At 44.5% G+C, this 26,010-nt stretch overlaps 1 protein-coding gene across 5 annotated transcripts in view; it reads right to left on the reverse strand.

Moving 5' to 3' along the window:
• Positions 1 to 26,010, reverse strand: part of LOC126470158 (protein O-linked-mannose beta-1,2-N-acetylglucosaminyltransferase 1-like) — a 2,280,325-nt gene that overhangs the window by 837,097 nt on the left and 1,417,218 nt on the right. For all 5 annotated transcript variants that reach the window (XM_050097778.1, XM_050097779.1, XM_050097777.1 and 2 more), the window contains one exon: positions 12,310 to 12,346. The gene's annotated coding sequence lies outside the window, so the exon portion shown is untranslated. The remainder of the gene's footprint in view (positions 1 to 12,309; positions 12,347 to 26,010) is intronic.

Below are 26,010 nucleotides of genomic sequence, written 5' to 3' on the forward strand. Positions count from 1 at the left end.
CAAATAGCTCCAGACAGGGCAGCAGTCTCCAGTGACTGGATAGAATGTAGCGACTGAACATGCCGACCGCCAAAAAAATATTAATTTCTTTTTGTAGTAATACAAAAAATAACACACATCATTGCGTCTTTCAACTAGCTATTCTGTCAATAGAGTTTGTAGTTGGCACCTGAAAATCACAATCACCTTAACAAAAAATACTCTAAAACACAAAAAAATGACGAAATGTACTGAGGAAGATACATACCGAACAAAGGAAAGGAAACATACACTATAAGAAGCACGAATATACTGTTCACTTTTGTGTCACGACACTCGGTAGAGGACATAGCTTGCGTATTGGTCCTTCAAAAGTCCCTGCAGAGTGCGAACACTGGCCACTCGCACCACTCCGTCCAACTCATGTTGTACTCCTTCAATGAAGGCCAGATTCAAGAATATTGGTGGGCAGGTTGTCTTCCTTTACTCAGGCAAATGTGTCAGGCTGCACTGTCTGACTAGGGACCGACCACTCGGCCCACTACTGCTGATGATGTTGGTAACCAGATGACTAGCGTCGCCAAAAGATCTGGAAACCTTGCTGCTGTAGTTTCAAAAAAACAAAAAAAAAAGTGTGAGATATCTTATGGGACTTAACTGCTAAGGTCATCAGTCCCTAAGCTTACACACTACTTAACCTAAATTATCCTAAGGACAAGCACACACACCCATGCCCGAGAGAGGACTCGAACCTCCGCCGGGATCAGCCGCACAATCCATGCTGTAGCGCCTGAGACCGCTCGGCTATTCCCGCGCGGCGCTGTGGTTTCCACCGTGAGCAAGGTCAGTTTGGTTGTACCTAGATCTGGCTGCGGGATACTTGTGATCGCAGTTCCAGTCAGGAACTGATCTAGGATCAGGACATCGGAATCAGCAGGGCCGCAGACAGTGGTGTGAGAGGACGAGAGTTCAAGTAAGCCTCAATCTGATAAATAAGGATTGACAGCTCTTTGACTGTTGGACACATGTTTTCCATCGTTCGCTGCAAGTGGTTCTTAAAGGAGTTCACCCCTGCTTTCCACATCTTCCAAATGAGTTGATGCTGGGGGAATGAAGTGACAATCGATGCCTTCTTCGTCTTGGTTTGGTCTGCAGATGTGACAGAGGACTTGAGCTCCTTCTTTTGGCACCTCCTGAGATGCAGATGTCTAGCACAGGCCATGAAGTGTTGTCTTCTTTAAGCCAGGATTGTATCAACCACCACAGGTTGTTTTCTTGAAGGTCTGCAGGAGACAATTTTCGCACTGTTAAATCAGCTAGTTTCTCCATTTTAGATACGTGCTTCCATAAAATCTGAGTATAGCTTTCCTCAAGCTCTGTTTCTCTTGGTAGTCTTTGTTCAGTCTGAGAGAAGCGTTTTGCTGCAGCGTGGAAAGAGTCACCTGACTGACTCCAAAAGGTGTACACCAAATCTGTCTGTGGAATCTTTCGATATGTGTTACACTAAGTGTGCTTCGCACTGTTTCTCTTCTTTCGTCGTCATAGCTTGATGGAATTCTTCTATTTCCCAGATTACAACGTTTTTCAACGACAGTATCTGTTTCTACAAAGCAAAAGACGACAGGCCGCCGTGTCGAACTGGTGTGCTCTGCCGTTGATACCGATCTGATATGATCCATCCTAGTTATGCCTCCTGAAGCACTGGATGATCAGCTCCTCTGGAGATAGCCTTTGACCTCTGAGTGTACGAAGAAACTACTGCTTCTAGCAACACTTTGATCTTACCAGGTGACCAAAAATCTAGATCAGCGAGATGTACATTCAGCAAATCCCATGTACTCGGCTCAATTACCTGTTCTGACAAACAGTCAGTTATCTTCGGGAAAGGTAAACAATCAACACCCGGTGAACAATAACTCCATCTACCTGTTGATGTTCGTCGTTGTGCTCCTATTGCAAGTCACTTGGACAATCCTTTCTTGTTCTTCTTGTTAGCGCTCTAATTCCACGTGTAGCAACGTGTGGGTTGTTTTCCAAAAGTTGTAAGCTAATGAATTTGCAGTTGGAAGACTTGTGATCACACCAAACGTTGTTGTGCATGCGTTCGATACATGCAGCTTGCATGAATTTTCTTCACTTGCGCTGTGCGTGAGTGTCGTTGCAAATGACACATGCAGCACTAGGAGCGGTGTAAACCTCTCTCGACTACTCAAACTGCTTGCCGTTGGAGGCTTTTTATTGTTTATTACCAGATGCATCGTGACGATTTCTAATTATTTGCAATGGTTTTCGAGAAAGACACAAGGTTCTTTGAATGTTGGGAAACTGTTCGAACTCAAACTGGCTTCAGACTCTGTCTTATACACTGTTCAACTCTTTCTATAATGAGCTGTGATGTAATTATGTCTTGCAAGGAGACATCTGGCTGCAATGCCATTAACGCATGCACATTGCTTGAAGACTCAATCAGTAGTGCACGAAGTTCACTTGCACATGCCTTTGTCATTGACGGTAGCGTTAATAGTTCCTTTAAATGTGACGATTACAATCCATCAACGATTGTTGTATCTGTTACAGACAAAATCAAAAGCTACCATAAAGTTAGTATTATTCACCGGAAGATGAGAAATTACATTGCGAGCTTTACCAGTTAATGAACTTAGCTAAGGATCGATGCAATTCAGAAGCGGGCTGCTAGATTTGTAACCGGTAGGTTCAAACGACACGCAGATATTACGGAGATGCTTCGGGAACTGCAATGGGAATCACTTGAGGGATGGTGACTTTCTTTTTGAGGAGCAGTATTGAGAAAATTTAGAGAACCGACTTTTGATATTGACTGCAGCACGATTCTGCTTCCGCCAACGTACATTTTGCGGCCGGCCGAAGTGGCCGTGCGGTTAAAGGCGCTGCAGTCTGGAACCGCAAGACCGCTACGGTCGCAGGTTCGAATCCTGCCTCGGGCATGGATGTTTGTGATGTCCTTAGGTTAGTTAGGTTTAACTAGTTCTAAGTTCTAGGGGACTAATGACCTCAGCAGTTGAGTCCTATAGTGCTCAGAGCCATTTGAACCATTCGTACATTTTGCGCAAAGACCATGAAGATAAGATTACAGAGATTAGGGCTCGTACAGAGGCATATAGATAATCGTTTTTCCCTCAATTTATTTGCGAGTGGAACAGGAAAGGAAATGGCTATTAGTGGGCTAGGGTACCCTCCATCACAAAAAATACGGTGGCTTCGGAGTATGTATGTAGATGTAGATGATACTTAGCAATGTCCTTTAATTCCTCATGCCGAGATTTACACAGTATCGTAAAAATGCATCAATTGTCTTACATCACAGCTAAATGACGAAAGTTTTCTAATGTGCAACGTTTCACTCACTCAAGGCAAACCTAACATCTGAGAAAAACCTTGTCACCTGCGTTGACGTGATTCATCTGAATTGCTCTCGTTTTTTTAGAAACCACGAACACCGTATTTTCGAAGGTTTCTCAGTATTCAGCACGTGTGTGTCTAAGTCTTCGAAAAATTCCAGCTGTGACTGCACGACTTCATACTTCTCGGTAAATTTTGGCAACAGTTCTAGTCTGGCAGTAATATCGTAAGAGTTCGATTTGCCTACTATATCGAATTCGTTTCCAAACAGTAACAACCGCGTGGGGATTGCTTTCGCCACCGAGCTTAGAGTAAAAAAGTTTCTTTCTTAAAAGTTCGTCCATCATGGAGAGCTGGCGTTGGCAGGTAACAGCTATCAAGACCGGGTATTTAGCTTATTGATGCGTCGTGTCGATGCTGGCTGCGTCTCCGTGCTGCTTCGCTGGAACTCGTCGCTGCCGTTCCGCCGATGGATGGCTGCCGCTGCACGTTACTTCTCCGAATCCATCACAATCCCGCTCGGAAGGACCGAAATATTTGCGTCCGCAGACGGAAATCGAAAGCGTAAATATTACCAGAGGTCCAGGAATTTAGAAGGACTGTACAATGCTTCGGATCCATTCGGACTGCAATGAATTGCTACATGTGTAGAGAATCACTTATTATTCGCAATTTTAACATTCACAAAAAATATACATCTTCGTCGTTTAGCATACAAGCACTAAAAAGTAATTCGACCATAAAACTACACGACATTAGCATACACAGACAACGGAAAACAAGATATCTCTGTGTGCAACTCGACGAACGACTGTCCTTTGACGAACACATCAGAACTAGGACTGATGCGGCTGCCAAGATCATCCACAAGCTGGCCAGCCTCAACATAACACACTTCAGGGTACCATTACACACACTGAGAACTTACCGTTGTGCGCTCTTTGAGTCTGTGGTCCGTTTTGCAGACAGTGCATGGGTCCACCGAGTGCGTCTGGCGAGCGCAGAGAAGTGCCCTGGTAAGGCTGTCAGGAACTGTCAACACCACGTTAGTGGAATCACTCTGAGTGGGGCTTGGAATCTGTCCTATCGACATGAACATTCGATTTCGGGCTGCAAAGTACTGGCTGAGGAGGGGGAAACAGGAAAAGGTAATTGAGATTACCAGACAGGCCACCACCGAGAAGCGCCAGCTCGTTAAATGGCGGGTGGATACCTCGCAAAAGGAATGGGAGTCAAGCGATAAGGGCCGTAGGGTATATCATTTCCTCCCGGACATCAGGAAACATCTGACACTGAGCCATATCAGTCCTAGCCGGGGTATGGCTAACTTTCTGATAGGTTACCACCCTGACCTATGCACTTACACCGCGTAGGCCGTACGCAGCCAGTGTGCTACTTGTACATGTGGGGAACATGAATCCCCAGAACACATACTTTTTCACTGTCACCGATACAGAGCAGCACACCAGTCACCAACGCAGTACGACAGTGAGACAAAGACGAGTGGGAGACAATAAATAAAATAGGTGATGATGTCTGAAGGGCATTACATGACGAGTACAGGCAGACACGGCCGTATAACAGAACACTGAAACACACACGAAGCACGTACGACGACAGTTCCAACTCGTACACCACACATGCAGCAATACCGAAAAACACACTCACTCAAACAGCGAACACTTTCACCAACACGTACAGCAGACAGCCTCACACAACATCTAGAATAATTAAACTGTATTAGAATAAACAGTGTAGTGCAATCAACCTTGTAAATCTGTTCCAGCTTAAGTATGAACAGCAGGCATATCCATTCCGCGGTCATTATACCGCTGTTGGATGTAACACATGTAACTGAACACTTAGTATATAAGCAAAATAACACGTAAAATTCAAGATATATAATACAGGAACTGAAGGTTACTTAATAACCCCAAGAAATAACATACTTTACTCTTACTCACCACTGCACTTTCCACAATGTACATAATAGTCATAGCGTTTTTGTAAATAGTGTTTAGAAATATTAATCCCTTAATTAAACTGTAGTAAACCGGGACTGCAAGGCTCGAAGTAGTTCCGCGCCTTTCAGACCAGGCTGCCTCAGACAGGGTAACATTTCTCTCTCTCTTTCTATCCAAGTCTTTCCTATCATCTGTCACAATATCATCTTAAAATCTGAATATTTTTTGTGTGTTCTTTTCTTTCAGTTTCTAGTGCACTTTTAAGTTATCATTACTTCCATAGTAATTGCCGAAAACAATAATTGTTGCTTGTAATATGGAATATGTTTCGTAATCTACATGAAAAGGTGTAAAATGAACGACCTGTTATAAAATGTAAGACAACAGGTGAAATGAGGAATAAATGAAATTCAAAATTAGCAAACCAGGCGCGCGGCCCCTGAGCTGAGACAGCCTTCCGACCGAAACTGCATTCACCACTGCTCTCACCCTCACAGAGGAGAGTGCACCGTCAAGAACCGTTGAGCGGCTGCCTGCTAACAACTGTCCCACAGCAGTCTCAGGTACAAATAAATCCAGAGAGGGCAACGCTCCAGTCACTCGGCCGAATATAGCGTCCGAACATATAATGAAGCATAACAGTGTCAACAATCGTAGTTGCTCGTAATCTGTCTCAAGTTAATGGCAACATCACTGAACAGTTTTGTATTATTTTAATTTTGACATTTCATTTGTATGTGAGCACTATCTTACACCAAGTCACTGTAGACTTGAATAAAAATGCAGTGCCATTCCAACAACTATTTCAATTGTGGATGTTACCACTACCACATCCTATAGTAAATTCAAGGCCAGTTCCAAAAACTACCACCTGAGGAGGACGACATCTTCGACAGTAGAATGTAGATGAGTGTGCACTGTTGAGAATCACGGTCAACTTGACTAGTTGTGAACTGAAATCGGTTTAGTTGAGATCATAGTGTGGAACGGTATCCTAATCGCGCTTGTAAACGAGTCACTATTCAAATCTCACAAACAACATCTCAGGTTATTGTGTCTATCGTACTGACCGACCAGGCGACAGTGTTGGAAGCGAAACAGTAATTATCATACACAAAGATGCTGAGCAAAATAACATCGACCTCCCTGATCTCGAGAAGCTACACCTGACAGCTTTCAGAGCCAAGTTCAATGGAGCCATCACCGGACTGGTATTAGTAGAGAACTCGCCAAGAGCCATACAAACACTCGATATCAGCACGTAACTCAACATTCTACCGCGTCGTCGTCGTTGGAAATCTCAACGTAAAACACCTCGACTGGGACTAGCGAATACGGAACCACAACGGCAAAAAGTGTGTCACTCTCTAGGCCGAACCTACGCCATATTACAACCGGTTTACTCTCACTTGTGCCCAACACTACGAGATAAAAATCAGAACTGATAGGCATAGCCCTCGTAAAGGGCATCACAACTACAACGTTGCGGTTGAAAAGGAGTCGGCCTCCTACAACCTACCTGATATACTGTACACAGAAGCGACACAGAAGAAAATAGAACCAAGCTGGATAATGGACTACAGGCCCTCGAAATGGAATATGTTCAAGGAGACGTTTGACAAGAGAACCCCAGAGACTCACGACGAAGTTACTCACACACCACAAACTGATGAAGCTGTTAAGACGCTTACCAGTGCCGTCTACAGCTCACTGGCTGACGGTATTCCAATATCAAGCCACGCCAGCACTCAAAAATCCTTACACAGATAGTCCTGGGTTTTAACACCACGTGAAACCGACTCAGTAAATAACTGCAGCAGTGAAGGTCCCCACTCCATAACCTGCGCACCAGAAGAACCCAGAGAATCATGAAGGAGAAAATACAAAACTTCAGAAACCCACAGTGGGATCATTAAATTCTCTGAGCTGCATACTACACGCATAGGAGTGTGGAACCTCTCTCGAAACGTCACCAAGGAGTGAAACTACGCACCCACATTACAAGGATCTGATGGTCTTGCTGGACATACCTACGTCGCTGAGGAAACGACGTAACTAATGCCCAGAGTACTAGCAACGTCTTTCACGTTACATCTGGATCCCTCAGACACAGTATTCACACTTGAAACAACCAAGAGGTCGCACAATTTGTAGCCCAGCCAGCGAGCGACGAAATCAGAAGTGCTCGTGCGCGTGAGATCACATGGGCTATGAAGTACACCGCAGCTGTGGACACCTGGTCCAGATGCCATTGAAAATCATGTTCTCAAGGAGTTCACAGGTAAAGCTACAGAATACCTAACACACATCACACATGCCATCCTCCAATATCAAACGTTCCCTGCCTTTTGGAAGCCAAATCAGGTACTGATATTCAAGAAGACACGTAAAGACCACTTCCTCTCACAAAATTACTGACCCATCAGCTTGGTGAGCTCGTACAGTAAAATTGTTGTGAAAGTGATTCTAAGTCGACTCACCAGGCACTCCAACAAAAACACCCTGAGGTCAAAGAATTTTGGTTTCAGGAATCACCACATGACAACACAACAACTCCTCTTGGTAACTCAACTTATAATAATGGCTAAAAGTTGGACAAGGCAACGGGGGCTGTGTTCTTGGACATCGAAAAGACCTCCGACCATCTTTCGCACAATGGCCTCATCCGCAAACTCAGCGTTGCTGACTTCCTCCACCGACCCGACCCGGAGTAACCAAAGGTATGATCTTGGGGCCTTGGTTGTTCAACCTCTATTTTAGCGGTATCCCAAAGTCATATAACACAATGGTAACATCTACCATCTGATGACGCATTAATCCGGGCGCCGCATTGGAACCCGTCCAATATTAATTCACTACTAGGGAGCTGTGTGAGGTGTCAATCCTCGGCTGGAGAAATGGTGTGTTAGAGTGTACATCGATAAGTTCGAGGCGGTTCTGTTCACACCTAGAGCTAGGCAACTGCATTTGCATCAATACCGAGGAAAACTCACGCTACACACACGTCGAATACGATTCCGTGAGGAAGTCAGATACTAAGAGTCTAGCTAGACCAGGGCCTAACTTGGGGAACCACATATGTCGCCAACAGAGCACACCTGAGGCTCAAACGCAATGCTTAATAGGCAAAGTGTATTAAATAGGAAGGAGTAAGGTCCATGACTTTTATTAGGCCGCTGATGACATACGCAGCTCTGGTCTGGAGCTACGCAACTGTAAGGGGCAGTCAAATGAAAACGAGACATGTGGAAATAAAGTAAGTAAACTGTGTAATACTTCAAAAGTAATCGCAGCAACTGTTAATACATTTATCCCTCTGTGAGACAAGACGGTCAATTCCTACACGGGAAAATGTTTGCTGTTGCCTCCGGAAACGTGATTGTACCCAGGAGTCCACCTCTTCGTCCGAAGCAAATTGATGGCCACGAATGCCTTTCTTCAGGGCTCCAAAAATATGGAAATCACATGAGGAGAGATTGGGACTGTATGGAAGATGTGCAAGGGCTTCCCAGGGAAACTTCTGTAGCTTAGTCCAAGTAACCTTGCAACATGTGGACCGGCATTATCCTGCAACAGAATGATACCGTCCGCACACATTCCGCGACGTTTGGTCTTGATGGAGACCGTCAATTTTTGCGACGTTTCCGTGTACCGCTGTGCGTTCATTGTGGCGCCGTGTTCCAGAAAGTCAGTGAGCAGCTGGCCACTGCAGCCAAAGGAAAGGTCGTCATGACTTTCTCGGAACTGTGTGCACGGCTTTTCATTTTTTCGATTGGGGTAAATCCATGTGCTGCCATTGCTGGCTCTTACGCTTGCTCTCCAGTTCAAAATGATGACACCATGTTTCATCTCTCTTGTCAGTGCGGAACACGAATCGATACTCTTCATCGTGATACCTTTCTAGGTGCTACAGTGATGTCGACATTCTGTTCACCTTCTGCTCCTCCGTCAGGTCGTGGGGAACGCACTGTGCACATATTTTCCGGAACTTCAAATGCTCTGTTATGAAAGTGTGAGCGGTACCGTGACTGATGTCCAACGTGAGGTGAATGTCTTCCAGCGTTCGACGTCGGCTATTTCTGACGGCAGCATCTACCACAGCAGTGACAGAAAGGGTGAGGACATGATGAGCCTGTGCTGGTCGACCACCGTCCTTCACTGACACCCGACCTTGTCTCGAAATCGTTTATTCCACACAAATACACGCGCACATTGCATACTATGTTCTCCATACACAGCAGACACTCTTTACGCAGTCAAAAACCGCACTACACCTCGCTGTCTCTGTTTCCCGGCCTCCATAGTGAAGTCAGACGCAAGACACGACTCGCTAACCTCCCGTGGAGCACGTCTAACAGAGATGTGGCACAATGGTCAACGATCCCGCTGTTCCTTTCTGATTTCTAATAGGGGACACTTTTATAAGGACATCTGCTTCCGTTACCAACATCCTCGACATAGTCGTTACACAGTTCGTATCGCTTTCATTTGACTGCTCCTGACAAAATACAGTTGCGCCGCCTGCGGGTCATGCAGAATGAGGTTTTACAAAACATAAGCAACGCTCCACGATACACACGCACCATAGACATGCACAATGAATTCCGTTTTGTGGAAGTATTAAAGAAACTCGCCAGTCGACTGCACAGGAGCTGAAGATGTTGGACTCGCGGTTGAGCGCCCTAAGCACCAAAAAAACACACACACACACACACACACACACACACAAGACGTTCGAGTAATCCCTTTCACGAGTCGAAGCATAACCATATGGGTACTTCACCACCTATGGCAAGCTTATACGAAGTACACATACAACGCAATATCGGCGAATCCCTGTATTATTGCATATCTAATAGACACCGCGAGCTGCGCTCTTACAGCCCACAAACCAGCAACGACAGAGCAGTCAAACACACGTACACGTAAAAAAACCCGCACGACATTATATATCGAGAGTTCGATTTTATGATCAAATTGACATCTCTTATGAGGAACTCCGAGTGTTATAGGAACGAAGAACCTTAAGCTGGCGCAGAGACACCATCGACATCCTGCAACAACGATAACTTACCCACTACTAACATATCCTTATACCCACGCATAAACTTTTACTGCTGGTATCATAAATCCAGCAGACTTTCCGTCCAGATTTTCGTACAGGTTTTTTTCTTTCCACGGCGCTTGCCGTAGCACCTTTCCTCCTCTGCCCTTCAACCGCTGTTTCTCAGCCGCTTTCCGCCTATTATCTCCCAGTTGGGACCATATTAGTGGGTGATCGCACCCAAAGTCCGGACGTCACGGTCCTGCATCCTGTGATTCCTCAACAGAAATACTAACCCTTTCTCAAAAGGGACAGTAGAACCTTTGATGGTCAGCAAGCAAGCGACCCTCTTGAGCTGACAAGATCCTGTGTTATAGTGGACACAGGTGTAAGGCTGCACTCTGTTATCTTCCTTATCCATTTTCAATTTGTACTCACTGAATTCTAATCTTCCTATATTCCTCTATGATCAGTATAAGAATGTGCCTTAATCCTTTGAGTACCAGTGGTTTCTACCTGAAACCGCGATTTTATTATTTTTTTAAGTACCAGTACATTTCGCATGAAACCAAAGATGCTATTGAAAGACGGAGACATCTAGTACTACACCGAGGTACTTCTATGAATGTAGTGCATTTTAGCAGTCAGTTATAGCGTTCAAAGCAACAGTCGGCGCGGAGACACGTATGTTTTTTTATTTATAGTGATCGTACTGAGGAGATCACTGACAGTGAACGTAAGTATATGTAAAGTTATTGTAACGTAAATGTGAGTTTGTACTACTACTGTTATGAGTGGTTTAGAAATGAAACCACTAGAGCGGTACTTACTTTTGACATACGTTTATGAAATTTTAGGTCCAGTTTTGCTTGTTATTTGGGACTGTAATTTGCTTTAGACGTTATGAGTGCATGGAAGCTTCAAGATGTGGGACTGCGTCTAGAAAAAATGAGGAATTGCTCTCAAATATATCTCATGAAATGATCGGTGGTTAAAAACTGAAGTCCCAGTGCTTCCAAAGTGAAACCACAGTTTTTTAAAAAATGGATTGTTTAATTTTCGCCAATTTCTTCTTGTATTCGTTGCTTAGTATGATGATAAATGTCAATTTTCGAGAAAAATTTTAAAATTAATTTTTTTATATTGTTGTGACTCAAAGCAAATTCGAATGAGAAACCATGAAAATTATTAGTAATTAATATTACAGCCAGTGAATGATACAAGATTGGTCGCTGAATGTGGGAACTTCTGTGGAATGGTGTGAGATATGTTTGTACCTATTACGATGAGGCTATTATAAGGTGCCAACGGCCATCCTGTGATGCTAGCAGGTGCAACAGTCAAATAACTGACATGAGACTAGATATGGACGCATATGTGAAGTTGGTGCAGTCGATGAACTACAAGTAGCTGCTGTACCGTAGGACTGTCCTGTAGATTTCTGAGCATAGGAAATTACACAGTAAAGTATCAGAATATTGCGGAGGCCGTATTTCCACAAGAGGGCCCAACACTGCACGACGAACGTAAATCAGTATGTGAGGAAATGAGTACCACTCCTTTCTAACATGAGCTTAGTGTGTTAACCATTTCGGTACTTGAGAGGTCATATAAGATAACTGATCGCCCGTGAAGACTCTAAAGAGAAGAAGATAAGACTGTGCTCCTATAACGTAAAGCTACTTGTCTGACCAGGGAATCAATATTTGTCAAACATTCACAATAACACTGCGGTCAAGTTTGTCACATCATCAACGCAAAGTCGCCTGTGGAAGCAAATCTTTGAGCTCACGGAGAATGAAAGAGTAAGGAAGTGGTTAGTAAGAGTGCAGAAGACTCTATGCCACGCATTTAGCAGTTGTCTGTGGAATATGAGTAGACGATAACGGTACTGTTACCTTGGTATTTTTTCTAGAGCAGTGCGCGTATTATTGTACATACCGTTGCTGGAACCTGGCACTCACAGTCCTTGCTTCACCTGAAAAGAAGAAATGAGAAGCTCGTTAGAACAATGAACGCTTTTCACGGTCCTCGCGAGCTGAAAGCCGGTGAAGCTTCTGACAGATGGAGCCGGAGAGAAAGCGTTTTATCAAGTGATTGATGATGCCTCGCGCGCTTCTTCCCCGTCCCTACTTAAGAGACTTATTGTACTAGTTTTGAAAATTATTTCTTGAGAGCAGCCGCTATCGTTTCCAATCATTTAAGTAAAACAAAGTTATCATCAAATTTTTGTCTCAGAAAACAAAAATATTTCAAGATCTCAAGTGCACAGCCTTGTGATTCTCCTACACATAATGGGTTATTTGTGGAAAATACGTTAACAGATTGTGAAGAAATGAATAGTTCAAGAAAATTCATCAAAGAGTGATTGACGAAGTAAAATACTTTAGACTGAGTTGAAAATACAATCGCGGGCGTCTTAGCCTTAATGTAAAAGATGGAAAAATTTGAAGAGTATTAATTAGTTCTTTCTAAGGACAAATATTAATAGTCGTGCATAATTTACTACAGCTACAAAACTACGGCCTTATTAAGTTACTGCGCGTTGCTAAGACAGATGCGAAACATAAGATTAGGACTCAAAAATCTGACAAATAGATGCGAGTTCATTTTAATTGGCCCACACTTGGTGATCTACAACCATTTAAGTATTCTAGTTCGTTAACGGAACAGTTTTCTCCTCCACGATCAAAATAAGCTCTTTTGGTTATAAAACTTTCCGTGTTGAAAGCGTGATGGAGCCCTGAAATTTCAGTCCGTAAGACGACGACTAAAAATGGAATGAAGATTAGGCTGGGGGACGCACATTTACTGAACGATAAGAGCCTTAAAGGTAGTTTAAATTATACTTGTTCCACTGTGTTTGAATCAGAGTTTAGTATCTCAAATGTGATCTTAACAATCCGATTCCAAAAAATGAAAAACTGATTTTTAGAAAAAAAACCAGTTACTCTTTGTGGAAGTCGTAGCCGGGAGAAGCCCGTGAAAATCATGGCAACTGCATAAAATCGGTCTGCTTACTCTTCCGTCTGACATATGAGCGTCACTCATATCTACATCTACATCTACATTTATACTCCGCAAGCCACCCAACTGTGTGTGGCGGAGGGCACTTTACGTGCCACTGTCATTACCTCCCTTTCCTGTTCCAGTCGCGTACGGTTCGCGGGAAGAACGACTGTCTGAAAGCCTCCGTGCGCGCTCTAATCTCTCTAATTTTACATTCGTGATCTCCTCGGGAGGTATAAGTAGGGGGAAGCAATATATTCGATACCTCATCCAGAAACGCACCCTCTCGAAACCTGGCGAGCAAGCTACACCGCGATGCAGAGCGCCTCTCTTGCAGAGTCTGCCACTTGAGTTTATTAAACTTCTCCGTAACGCTATCACGGTTACCAAATAACCCTGTGACGAAACGCGCCGCTCTTCTCTGGATCTTCTCTATCTCCTCCGTCAGACCGATCTGGTACGGATCCCACACTGATGAGCAATACTCAAGTATAGGTCGAACGAGTGTTTTGTAAGCCACCTCCTTTGTTGATGGACTACATTTTCTAAGCACTATCTACTAGGTCATTTATATATATTGTGAAAAGCAATGGTCCCATAACACTCCCCTGTTGCACGCCAGATGTTACTTTAACGTCTGTAGATGTCTCTCCATTGATAACAACATGCTGTGTTCTGTTTGCTAAAAACTCTTCAATCCAGCCACACAGCTGGTCTGATATTCCGTAGGCTCCTACTTTGTTTATCAGGCGACAGTGCGGAACTGTATCGAACGCCTTCCGGAAGTCAAGAAAAATAGCATCTACCTGGGAGCCTGTATCTAATATTTTCTTGGTCTCATGAACAAATAAAGCGAGTTGGGTCTCACACGATCGCTGTTTCCGGAATCCATGTTGATTCCTACATAGTAGATTCTGGGTTTCCAAAAACGACATGATACTCGAGCAAAAAACATGTTCTAAAATTCTACAACAGATCGACGTCAGAGATATAGGTCTATAGTTTTGCGCATCTGCTCGACGACCTTTCTTGAAGACTGGGACTATCTGTGCTCTTTTCCAATCATTTGGAACCCTCCGTTCCTCTAGAGACTTGCGGTACACGGCTGTTAGAAGGGGGGCAAGTTCTTTCGCGTACTCTGTGTAGAATCGAATTGGTATCCCGTCAGGTCCAGTGGACTTTCCTTCTTGAAGACTGGGACTACCTGTGCTCTTTTCCAATCATTTGGAACCCTCCGTTCCTCTACAGACTTGCGGTACACGGCTGTTAGAAGGGGGGCAAGTTCTTTCGCGTACTCTGTGTAGAATCGAATTGGTATATCGTCAGGTCCAGTGGACTTTCCTCTATTGAGTGATTCCAGTTGCTCTTCTATTCCTTGGACACTTATTTCGATGTCAGCCATTTTTTCGTTTGTGCGAGGATTTAGAGAAGGAATTGCAGTGCGGTCTTCCTCTGTGAAACAGCTTTGGAAAAAGGTGTTTAGTATTTCAGCTTTACGCGTGTCATCCTCTGTTTCAATGCCATCATCATCCCGGAGTGTCTGGATATGCTGTTTCGAGCCACTTACTGATTTAACGTAAGACCAGAACTTCCTAGGATTTTCTGTCAAGTCGGTACATAGAATTTTACTTTCGAATTCACTGAACGCTTCACGCATAGCCCTCCTTACGCTAACTTTGACATCGTTTAGCTTCTGTTTGTCTGAGAGGTTTTGGCTGCGTTTAAACTTGGAGTGAAGCTCTCTTTGCTTTCGCAGTAGTTTCCTAACTTTGTTGTTGTACCACGGTGGGTTTTTCCCGTCCCTCACAGGTTTACTCAGCACGTACCTGTCTAAAACGCATTTTAGGATTGCCTTGAACTTTTTCCATAAACACTCAACATTGTCAGTGTCGGAACAGAAATTTTCGTTTTGATCTGTTAGGTAGTCTGACATCTGCCTTCTATTACTCTTGCTAAACAGATAAACCTTCCTCCCTTTTTTTATATTCCTATTAACTTCCATATTCAGGGATGCTGCAACGGCCTTATGATCACTGATTCCCTGTTCTACACTTACAGAGTCGAAAAGTTCGGGTCTGTTTGTTATCAGTAGGTCCAAGATGTTATCTCCACGAGTCGGTTCTCTGTTTAACTGCTCGAGGTAATTTTCGGATAGTGCACTCAGTATAATGTCACTCGATGCTCTGTCCCTACCACCCGTCCTAAACATCTGAGTGTCCCAGTCTATATCTGGTAAACTGAAATCTCCACCTAAGACTATAACATGCTGAGAAAATTTATGTGAAATGTATTCCAAATTTTCTCTCAGTTGTTCTGCCACTAATGCTGCTGAGTCGGGAGGTCGGTAAAAGGAGCCAATTATTAACCTAGCTCGGTTGCTGAGTGTTACCTCCACCCATAATAATTCACAGGAACTATCCACTTCTACTTCACTACAGGATAAACTACTACTAACAGCGACGAACACTCCACCACCGGTTGCATGCAATCTATCCTTTCTAAACACCGTCTGTACCTTTGTAAAAATTTCGGCAGAATTTATCTCTGGCTTAAGCCAGCTTTCTGTACCTATAACGATTTCAGCTTCGGTGCTTTCTATCAGCGCTTGAAGTTCTGGTACTTTACCAACGCAGCTTCGACAGTTGACAATTACAATACCGATTGCTGCTTGGTCCCCGCATGTCCTGACTTTGCCCCGCACCCGTTGAGGCTGTTGCCCTTTCTGTACTTGCCCAAGGCCACCTAACCTAAAAAACCGCCCAGCCCACGCCACACAACCCCTGCTACCCGTGTAGCCGCTTGTTGCGTGTAGTGGACTCCTGACCTATCCAGCGGAACCCGAAACCCCACCACCCTATGGCGCAAGTCGAGGAATCTGCAGCCCACACGGTCGCAGAACCGTCTCAGCCTCTGATTCAGACCCTCCACTCGGCTCTGAACCAAAGGTCCGCAGTCAGTTCTGTCGACGATGCTGCAGATGGTGAGCTCTGCTTTCATCCCGCTAGCGAGACTGGCAGTCTTCACCAGATCAGATAGCCTTCGGAAGCCAGAGAGGATTTCCTCCGATCCATAGCGACACACATCATTGGTGCCGACATGAGCGACCACCTGCAGATGGGTGCACCCTGTGCTCTTCATGGCATCTTAGAGGACTCTTTCCACATCTGGAATGACTCCACCTGGTATGCACACGGAGTGCACATTGGTTTTCTTCCCCTCTCTTACAGCCATTTCCCTATGGGGCCCCATTACGCGCCTGACGTTGGAGCTCCCAACTACCAGTAAGCCCACCCTCTGCGACCGCCCGGATCTTGCAGACTAAGGGGCAACCTCTGGAACAGGACAAGCAGCCATGTCAGGCCGAAGATCAGTATCAGCCTGAGACAGAGCCTGAAACCGGTTCGTCAGACAAACTGGAGAGGCCTTCCGTTCAGCCATCCGGAATGTCTTTCGCCCCCTGCCACACCTTGAGACGACCTCCCACTCTACCACAGGTGAGGGATCAGCCTCAATGCGGGCAGTATCCCGGGTAACCACAGTCGTAGTCCGATCAGGGGATGCGTGGGACGAGCTGGCCGTCCCCGACAAACCCCCATCCGGACCCCCACAGTGATGCCCATTGGCAACAGCCTCAAGCTGTGTGACCGAAGCCAACACTGCCTGAAGCTGGGAGCGAAGGGATGCCAACTCAGCCTGCATCCGAACACAGCAGTTGCAGTCCTTATCCATGCTAAAAACTGTTTTGCAAAGAACGTCTGAACTAATCTACAGAGAGCGCAAACAAATCAACAAAATTTAAACGGTTATTAAAATACAAGATTGCCTAGTAAATACAGTAATGCCGTTACTTGCGCACTGCTGACACTGCTCGGCGGCGGAAGGAGACTACGCGAATTTACACTATTCAGGTACTAAAACGCGATGCTACAACTCTCAAATACTATAATACGCCCGAAATTTACGAATTAAACAATGCAAGTACCAAAAACACGCAAAGAAATTAAGAATTAAACTATGTAACAAATGAGTGAGCGAGGAGTATACGACTTGCTGCTGCAGCTGCTTATCCAACGGCGGCAGGGGATTCACCAGTTGTTGCTGAAATCCTGATTTACGAGCAGTTTGCAGTAACTGACAAGATTATGTGTTATGGTAAGGCGAGGGACAACGAAAGAAATACTCGACGTATCTACGAGCAACGATTTCCTATCGGGAGATATACAGGGTGACAATTATTGAACCATATGAAATAAAATCGTCATAACTTCTGAACAGTTTGCATTAGGACGTTGAAACCGCACGGGTGGCCGCGGGGTTTGATGGGAATTAGTACTCACATGTATGGTTTTGGTTTAGTGATGAACCCACTTTCATTTGCATGCGTTCATAAATAAGCAAAATTGGAGCATTTGGGGGACTGAGAAACCGCATTTCGCGATCGAGAAGTCTCTTCATCCTCAACGGGTGACCGAGTGGTGTGCAATGTCCAATCACGGAAAAATCGATCGATATTCCTTGATGACACGGTGACTACAGAGCGGTACGTGAAGGTTTTGCAAGATGATTTCATCACAATTCTCCAAAGTGTCACCGATTTCGACAAGGTGTGGTTCATGCAAGACGGAACTCGACCGCATCCAAGCAGGAGAGTGTCTGACGGTGTGGAGGAGGTCTCTGGAGATTGTATTCAGGCTCTGGGATACCCAGAGGCCACTGGCATGGGCCTCGATTGGCCACCATATTATCAGGATCTGAACATATGTGATTTCTTTTTGTGTGGCTATATCAAAGCCAAGGTATACAGCAATAACACAAAAACCATTGCATAGCTGAAAACAGCCATTCAGGAGGTCATCGACAGCATCGATATTCCAACACATCAGCGGGTCATGCAGAATTTTGCTATTCGTCTGCACCACATCATCGCCAAGGATGGCAGCCATATCGAAGATATCGTAACCTACATCCGAATACCGGTAGTGACGTTTGCATGTTGAATAAAGTGTGTGCACACCGTAGTTTGTAACTAATTTACGTTTTTTTTCATACAGTTCAATAATTGTCAACCTACAGGATCCACAGTACCTTTGTAGCATGTTACTGGCATCTTCGAGGAACTGATAGTCTTAGTCTTGAGTTTGTTGACGATGGAAGGCGTGTTGTAAAGCACCGGATTTTAGGTTGCCGAGTTGTATTTATGTCAGTGGTTCGCATCCGCTTTTTGACCAGGGAGCACTTTTATTTGTTTTTTGTTAGCAGAGACCACAACGTTCAAGAAAAATAAACTGTATCATTCCAAAAATAAACGTTAATCAAAACTTTTAACATATTAGTTGAAATCAAAAGTAATATTCATTAACGGTAATACAGGGTGATTCAAAAAGAATACCACAACTTTAAAAATGTGTATTTAATGAAAGAAACATAATATAACCTTCTGTTATACATAATTACAAAGAGTATTTAAAAAGGTTTTTTTTCACTCAAAAACAAGTTCAGAGATGTTCAATATGGCCCCCTCCAGACACACGAGCAATATCAACCCGATACTCCATCTCGTTCCACACTCTCTTTAGCATATCAGGCGTAACAGTTTGGATAGCTGCTGTTATTTCTCGTTTCAAATCATCAATGGTGGCTGGGAGAGGTGGCCGAAACACCATATCCTTAACATACCCCCATAAGAAAAAATCGCAGGGGGTAAGATCAGGGCTTCTTGGAGGCCAGTGATGAAGTGCTCTGTCACGGGCTGCCTGGCGGCCGATCCATCGCCTCGGGTAGTTGACGTTCAGGTAGTTACGGACAGATAAGTGCCAATGTGGTGGCGCTCCATCCTGCTGAAATATGAATTGTTGTGCTTCTTGTTCGAGCTGAGGGAGCAGCCAATTCTCTAACATCTCCAGATACTGTAGTCCAGTTACAGTAGCACCTTCGAAGAAAAAGGGACCAAAAACTTTATTGGCTGAAATGGCGAACAAATGTACAACTAAATGAAACTTTATAGCTCCCTTAATTCGCCGACAGATAGTGCTTAGCTCTGCCTTTTGTCGTTGCAGAGTTTTAAATTCCTAAAGTTGTGGTATTCTTTTTGAATCACCCTGTATTATAATAAAAAGTATGACATTTTAGTAGAAAATTAGATTCGGTTTGTATCAATGTGATTTTTGAGCTTGCATCTTCTGTTCAAGTTCCGTAATCGCAGAGCAAACATTATTACTCAAAGCTACAGCTTTTTACCTCTTACTTTCTATGGATTTGTTTTTAATTACCAGAAATGCAGGAACTCCTTGTTCACATAAAGAAGTTTAGGATAAAACCATTAGATAGCGCAAGGCAATTTCTCGAATTTCAGTCCATGAAACTGCTCTTTTACATCCAAGCTGCTCTAGAGATACACATTCAAATGCGTTCTTACCGTTTCTATCATGGTGTCAAACTTTTATCATCAGTGAGCGCTTCTGATGTTGGAAATGCAGAAAAATTATTTTCGTCTGTTTTACGTATCCATATTTGATGTTTGTAATTAAAGGCATAATGTTTATCTTCAAATACAAATATATTTGCTGCACCTTTTAACGTCTCTTTCCCGAACCTGACAATTGCAAGTTCGGCTTATTCAAATGTGCAAAAGTGTCCATAAGATAAACCTAATGCATCCGAGATGTCAGCTCAGAAAAATCCTCTAGTAAGTCTTAAATTTTTTTTCCGCTAGAAACGACTCAGCCTCTCCTCTGAATTCTTATAATCTTACGAGCTTGTTACCTTTCAACTTGTGCTCACCCCGGCCATCCACGCTTAGCCTACTGGCTACACCACAGGAGTAACAAGGAAATAATAATTTAAAACGAATAAAAAGGCTGAAATTTAATTGTGTACCGTGGACCACTGGTTAGGAACCAGTGATCTAGAACATTAGATCAGTGGGAACCCACACGCGATTAATACTGGATTTCCCAAAACGAAAGCAAGGTTCAGTACTGGTAGGACTCTGGACTCGAATTCGAGAGGACGGCGGATTAACTCCCCCTCCGGCAATCCACATCAAGGTTTTCCGTGATTTTCGTAAATCGCGTAAGGCGAATGCCTGGATAGTTCCTTTGAATGTGGTAACACAGATCGATACCACCATCAGCGGCGTCTGACAGTTGGTAACGGAAACGCTTGTTTCCGGCAGACGCCGATAGTGGTCGCACGGGGACGCGGCGCATCCAGCGACGCGCACCCCGAGCTACGCCTTCATTGGCTCCGACGACGCAGGATGGCCGGTGGCAGCTACACGCCCACTCTCAGCAGCAGTCTACGGAAGTTTTCAGTCTTAGTAGCAGGAACCTCACACTACACGGCGCTCTTCGGTTGCTTCTTGTAATAGCTGGGCTTGATTGCCGTTTGTTCTGTTGTAAAGTTTCTTCGCAACGCTTGGAGAAAGCTACAAGGTAAGTGAAACTACTGTTTACTCTATCTACGTTTCCGCTAATCATCTGTGCTGCTATCTAGCTTACCTACGACGACAGCTGCCACACCACTCTTTAGCCTACTAAAGAGACTGCTTACACCATGCTTGTCCGCCATATTCTGGAGTATTGCTGTGCGGTGTGGGATCCGCATCAGGTGGAACTGACGGATGACATCGAAAAAGTACAAAGAAGAGCAGCTCGTTTTGTATTATCGCGAAACGGGGGAGATAGTGTCACAGACATGATACGTGAATTGGAGTGGCTATCATTAAAACAAAGGCGTTTTTCGTTGCGACGGGTTCTTATCATGAAATTTCAATCACCAGTTTTTTCCTCCGATTGCGAAAACATTCTATTGGCACCTACCTACATAGGGAAAAAATGATCATCACGATAAAATAAGAGAAATCAGGGCTCGAACAGAAAAAAGTTAAGTGCTCGTTTTTCCCGCGTGCCGTTCGAGAGTGGAACGGTAGAGAGACAGCTTGAAGGTGGTTCATTGAACCCTCTGCCACGCACTTTATTGTGAATAGCAGAGTAATCACGTAGATGTAGATGTAGCCCACCTCTCCATACCGTCGTGTGTGTGTGTGTGTGTGTGTGTGTGTGTGTGTGTGTGTGTGTGTGTGTGTGTGTGTGTGTATGAAATCTTATGGGACTTAACTGCTAAGGCCATCAGTCCCTAAGCTTACACACTACTTAACCTAAATTATCCTAAGGACAAACACACACACCCATGCCCGAGGGAGGACTCGAACCTCCGCCGGGACCAGCCGCCATCCATGACTGCAGCGCCCTAGACCACTCGGCTAGTCCCGCGCGGCATATACCGTCGTGAACCAAGTGGTGCACAGCACTGAGTGAGCACAACTGATTTCCTTTCCCATCGTTCCTCCAATCGGAGTTTGTGCTCCGATTATAACGTCGTCGTCGACTGGGCTTTCAATTCTAATTTTCCTTCTTTCCCTCACCAACAAAGTTTTCCTTAACATATACGAGGGGAATTCATAAGGTTTTGAATGTCATCCAAAAACAATAAATTTGCGTAGTTAAGTATTTATTCGTTTATAGGTACATGTCTGTAGCCACTGCACACACTGAAATCCCCGCGCCGCAGTACCACAGTACGCCGCCGGAGGAGCCAAAAGGAAACTATGGAATCTATCTCCACATATCCAATGTGCCCCACAGCAGTCAACAAAATTTTGTATCCCACTGACACTGCGGAGCGGGTATCTGAATGTGTAGCAGAACACCAGACATGTGCCATCCAAGAAACAAAAACGTTATTTTTTGCTACCACTGGTAATTCAGCCAACACACTTAGCTGGATTAACTTAGCATCCGTTTCTGCACATCACACTTACAGATTTTCCTTAAAAAATTATACAGCTCTATCAGTTTAAGAACTGCACTTTTTATGTTTTTGTGACATAGATGTTATGTTTTACTGCAAGACATTTATTGCCACACTAAAGCGGACTGCTTCAAAGTTACCTACTTAAGAAGAGGTCCGAAATGGCTCTGAGCACTAAGGGACTTAGCTTCTGAGGTCATCAGTCCCCTAGAACTACTTAAACCTAACTAACCTAAGGACATCACACACACCCATGCCCGAGGCAGGATTCGAACCTGTGACCGTAGCGGTCGCGTGGTTCCAGACCTTAAGAAGAGGCAGGTGGCCTAATGGTTCAATTGAATCAAATTCCCCGGAATGAAATGGTGGAACCTTTGGAGAGGAAATGAATGAAATGCAGTGACACGAAGTGATTTAAGTGAAAATTGTTCAGAAATGAGGAACATCCAATGTAACAGTGAAGTGCACTGTAAGATAACCTGTAGTCTCACAAATTCTGATTTATCGTTCCATATACAGAACATAATGGTGAAGACCGAAATCAGAAAGGAGTCTCAATCCTGTTACTTCTGGAAGAAAGTCAACTGCTTGCAACAATGTGGCGTATTGCTCGCTGCAAAATGCATGTGATACTGCGCCAGTATGAAAACTGCAGTCAAAATAAAAATATTAGAGAACTGTAATTTAGTTCGCATGTAACAAAAAATATTTTAAAGGTTAACGACTTAAATTTTTGCTTGTGGCGCACGCTTTTGGAGGCTTGCGATCTGATACGGATTCTTCAAAGAAGGTTTCTCTTTGATGTTAAACGTCCCATCAAGTAGGGGATCATTAGTGACGGAACATTTATCCTGAGAGGAACAAGAAAGCGTTAGCAGTTGCAAGTAGCACCTCGCAAAAGGACTGCATAAACAACTGCGGCTCTCGTGATCCTCATGAAAAACACACCGGGACACCAGACCGTGCTTCAAGAGAAGAACAAGCACAGAGGGAGAACACTTCCGGAGGGGGAAAAAAAAGGAAAAAAAATGATCAGGAACTTGAAGGTTTGTGTGGACAGCATAATGTTTCCTATTAGATGTGGTTCTGTTGAATGTGACAATGCTTGATATCCCTAGGACCAGTGAATGGAACCGGCTCCACCAGCGAACTGTACTAGGGAAGAGGCCGTGAGAAGTTGGAATTTTTTTTTCCTTGTGCCGTGTTCGAATGAAGCGACTGGGCAGGGGTCTGGGTTCAAAACTTTTTCCAGAACATAGTTTTAACTTTTCACATACAATTATACAGGAATACTGCAGTTCAACAAGTGAACGCTAGACATTTTAGTAGCAAACAAAATCGTTAGATAGGTTGAAAACTTCCTCAGTGCAAAAAAAGGCAACACAATCACAGTATCTAAAACGGCGCTATGATATTATCCACGTTCCCAAAGAGCTACCGGTTTTTATTACAATCATTGTCAAATATGCACACGTAAATCCTTCTACGGTATTTTGAACATTTTGTAACTAACTCCATCTAGAGAAAACATATTCTTTCTTCATATGCGTAACGCATTTCCTAATGTTGAGTTGTAAGGCTCTGTCGTAAAGCAGAGAGCAAACCGTAAAAGTCGACACCTAAATTTTATAAGCTTACTTTGTTTCCGTTCCTGGGGATGAATTGTAATTATGTTTAACGAATGAAATGCCGCTGCATTTTGAATCTCTCAAGACAAACGAAACTCACATCCACTGCCGTCCATTCTGATTTTGAATTTTATGGTTCCCAAAAATCAATCCTTTCTCATCGGCGCTTGTGATTCGCCTAATTTCTTCTAATTCTTCTTCTTCTTATTATTATTAGTAGTAGTAGCAATAGTAGTAGCAGCAGTAGTATCATCATAATCTTTTGAAGCTTTGGGCAGAAGACAACGATCTCCATATACTTGTAACGTTCTTCCATCTCTGCTTTTATCATCTATGTGGTCACCGAGAGTTATGGCGCACGTTGCACACACATCGTCACAGTGAGCGGCGCTATTCCGAGTGTGTATCCACACAAGCAAAGCCAACGTTGGTTGGTTGTTTGAGGTGTAAGGGACCAAACAGCGAGGTCATCAGTCCCTTGTTTCAAATATACTCCATTCTGCTAACGAGACATCTCAGAAAAGTCAGAACAATAAAACGGAAAAAGGGAAAAACGTAAAAGGGCAGTCACGTTGTCATTGGTAAAAACAAATGAGGGAAGTTGGCAAGAGAAACGAACCCAACACTATGCTGAAACAGCATAGGCAAGACCACCTGTGACTTAAAAGGTACAACTGCTATAATGCAGAAAGTACGTATGGGAATAGAAAGACTAGCCAAGCCTTAAAAAGAAGGGGTAAAAACAGAGTAAAAGGGGAAGAAAAGAGGATTCCAGTCAGGGAGGTGAATCGGGAATCTCTGAACACTGCCTACAGTGGGAGAAACCCAAACACTCACCGCCCTGCCCCAACACCAGAGAGAGATTAAAAACTTTAAAACTGAGAATAAAAACCACTCTCCCGGGGGAAACCGAGAACCAGAGAGACCATCCGCGAATCGTCAGCCAACATCAAAGGTAAAGTGTGGGGGAGTCTGTACTTAACACGCAGAGCTAAAAGAAGGGGGCATTCAACCAAAATGTGGGCCACTGACTGGAAGGCTCCACAACCACAAAGCGGGGGTGGCTCATCACGCAAAAGAAAACCATGGGTCAGCCTGGTATGGCCAATGCGGAGACGACACAGTGTAGTCGAGTCCTTTCGGGAGAGGCGAAAGGAAGAACGCCATGGGCCTGGTGTCACCTTAATTGCACGAAGTTTATTAGACAGTGGAGTAGCCTCCCAAGAATTGGCCCATGACTGTGCGAAGTGGGATTTGATGTGAAGCCGTAAATCCGCTGCAGGAGGGGTTACGGAAAACGGGGGGTAAGTAACTGCTCCCCCAGCCAAACGATCAGCGAGCTCATTACCCGGGATACCCACATGGCCAGGGACCCAAAGGAAGTCAATAGAACAAGCAGCATGGTGAATATCAGCGAGATGGTCATGGATGGCAGAGACCAATGGATGGCGCGAAAAACACCGGTCAATAGCAAGAAGGCCACTCATCGAGTCCGTACATAACAGAACGCGATTGTGTTGGGATTGTTTGATAAAGGTAAGGGCCCGGGAAATTGCCATCAATTCCGCCGTAAACACCCCACATGTAGGTGGCAGCAGATGATTTTCCGTTCCAACAGAGGACGTGAAGGCATACCCAGCATGATCAGCAGATTTAGAGCCATCAGTGTAAAAAACAACAGCATCCCGAAACTCCCATAAAATTTGGCGGAAAAAGGTACGGAACACCACCGGGGGGATGGAATCTTTCGGTCCGCGGCGGAGATCCATCCGAAGTCGAGGCCAAGGAACTAACCAAGGAGGGGTGGAGGGGAGGGAGCGAGGAAGACAGGACAAAGAAGGAAGCTGAAAATGACGGTAAAGAGACGCAAGGCGCAGTCCAACCGGTAAACCCGCCCGAGGGCGGGAGTCGGGTGGGCGACGTCCATGGTCTGGGAACAGGATAGAATAGGAAGGGTGAGTGGGAGAAGAACGGATAGTGAGGGCATAAGACACCAGAAGCTGGGACCGCCGAACAGAAAGGGGGGGGATCCCAGCTTCAACCAGGAGACTATCAACAGGGCTAGTAGGGAAGGCACCGGTGGCCAAACGGATACCACGATGGTGGACTGGATCCAGCACGTGCAGTGTGGAAGGAGCAGCTGAACCATAAACTTGACAACCATAGTCCAAACGAGACAGAACGAGAGCACGAT

This window comes from Schistocerca serialis, chromosome 3, assembly GCF_023864345.2.
Source record: "Schistocerca serialis cubense isolate TAMUIC-IGC-003099 chromosome 3, iqSchSeri2.2, whole genome shotgun sequence".
Classification (NCBI taxonomy): domain Eukaryota; kingdom Metazoa; phylum Arthropoda; class Insecta; order Orthoptera; family Acrididae; genus Schistocerca; species Schistocerca serialis.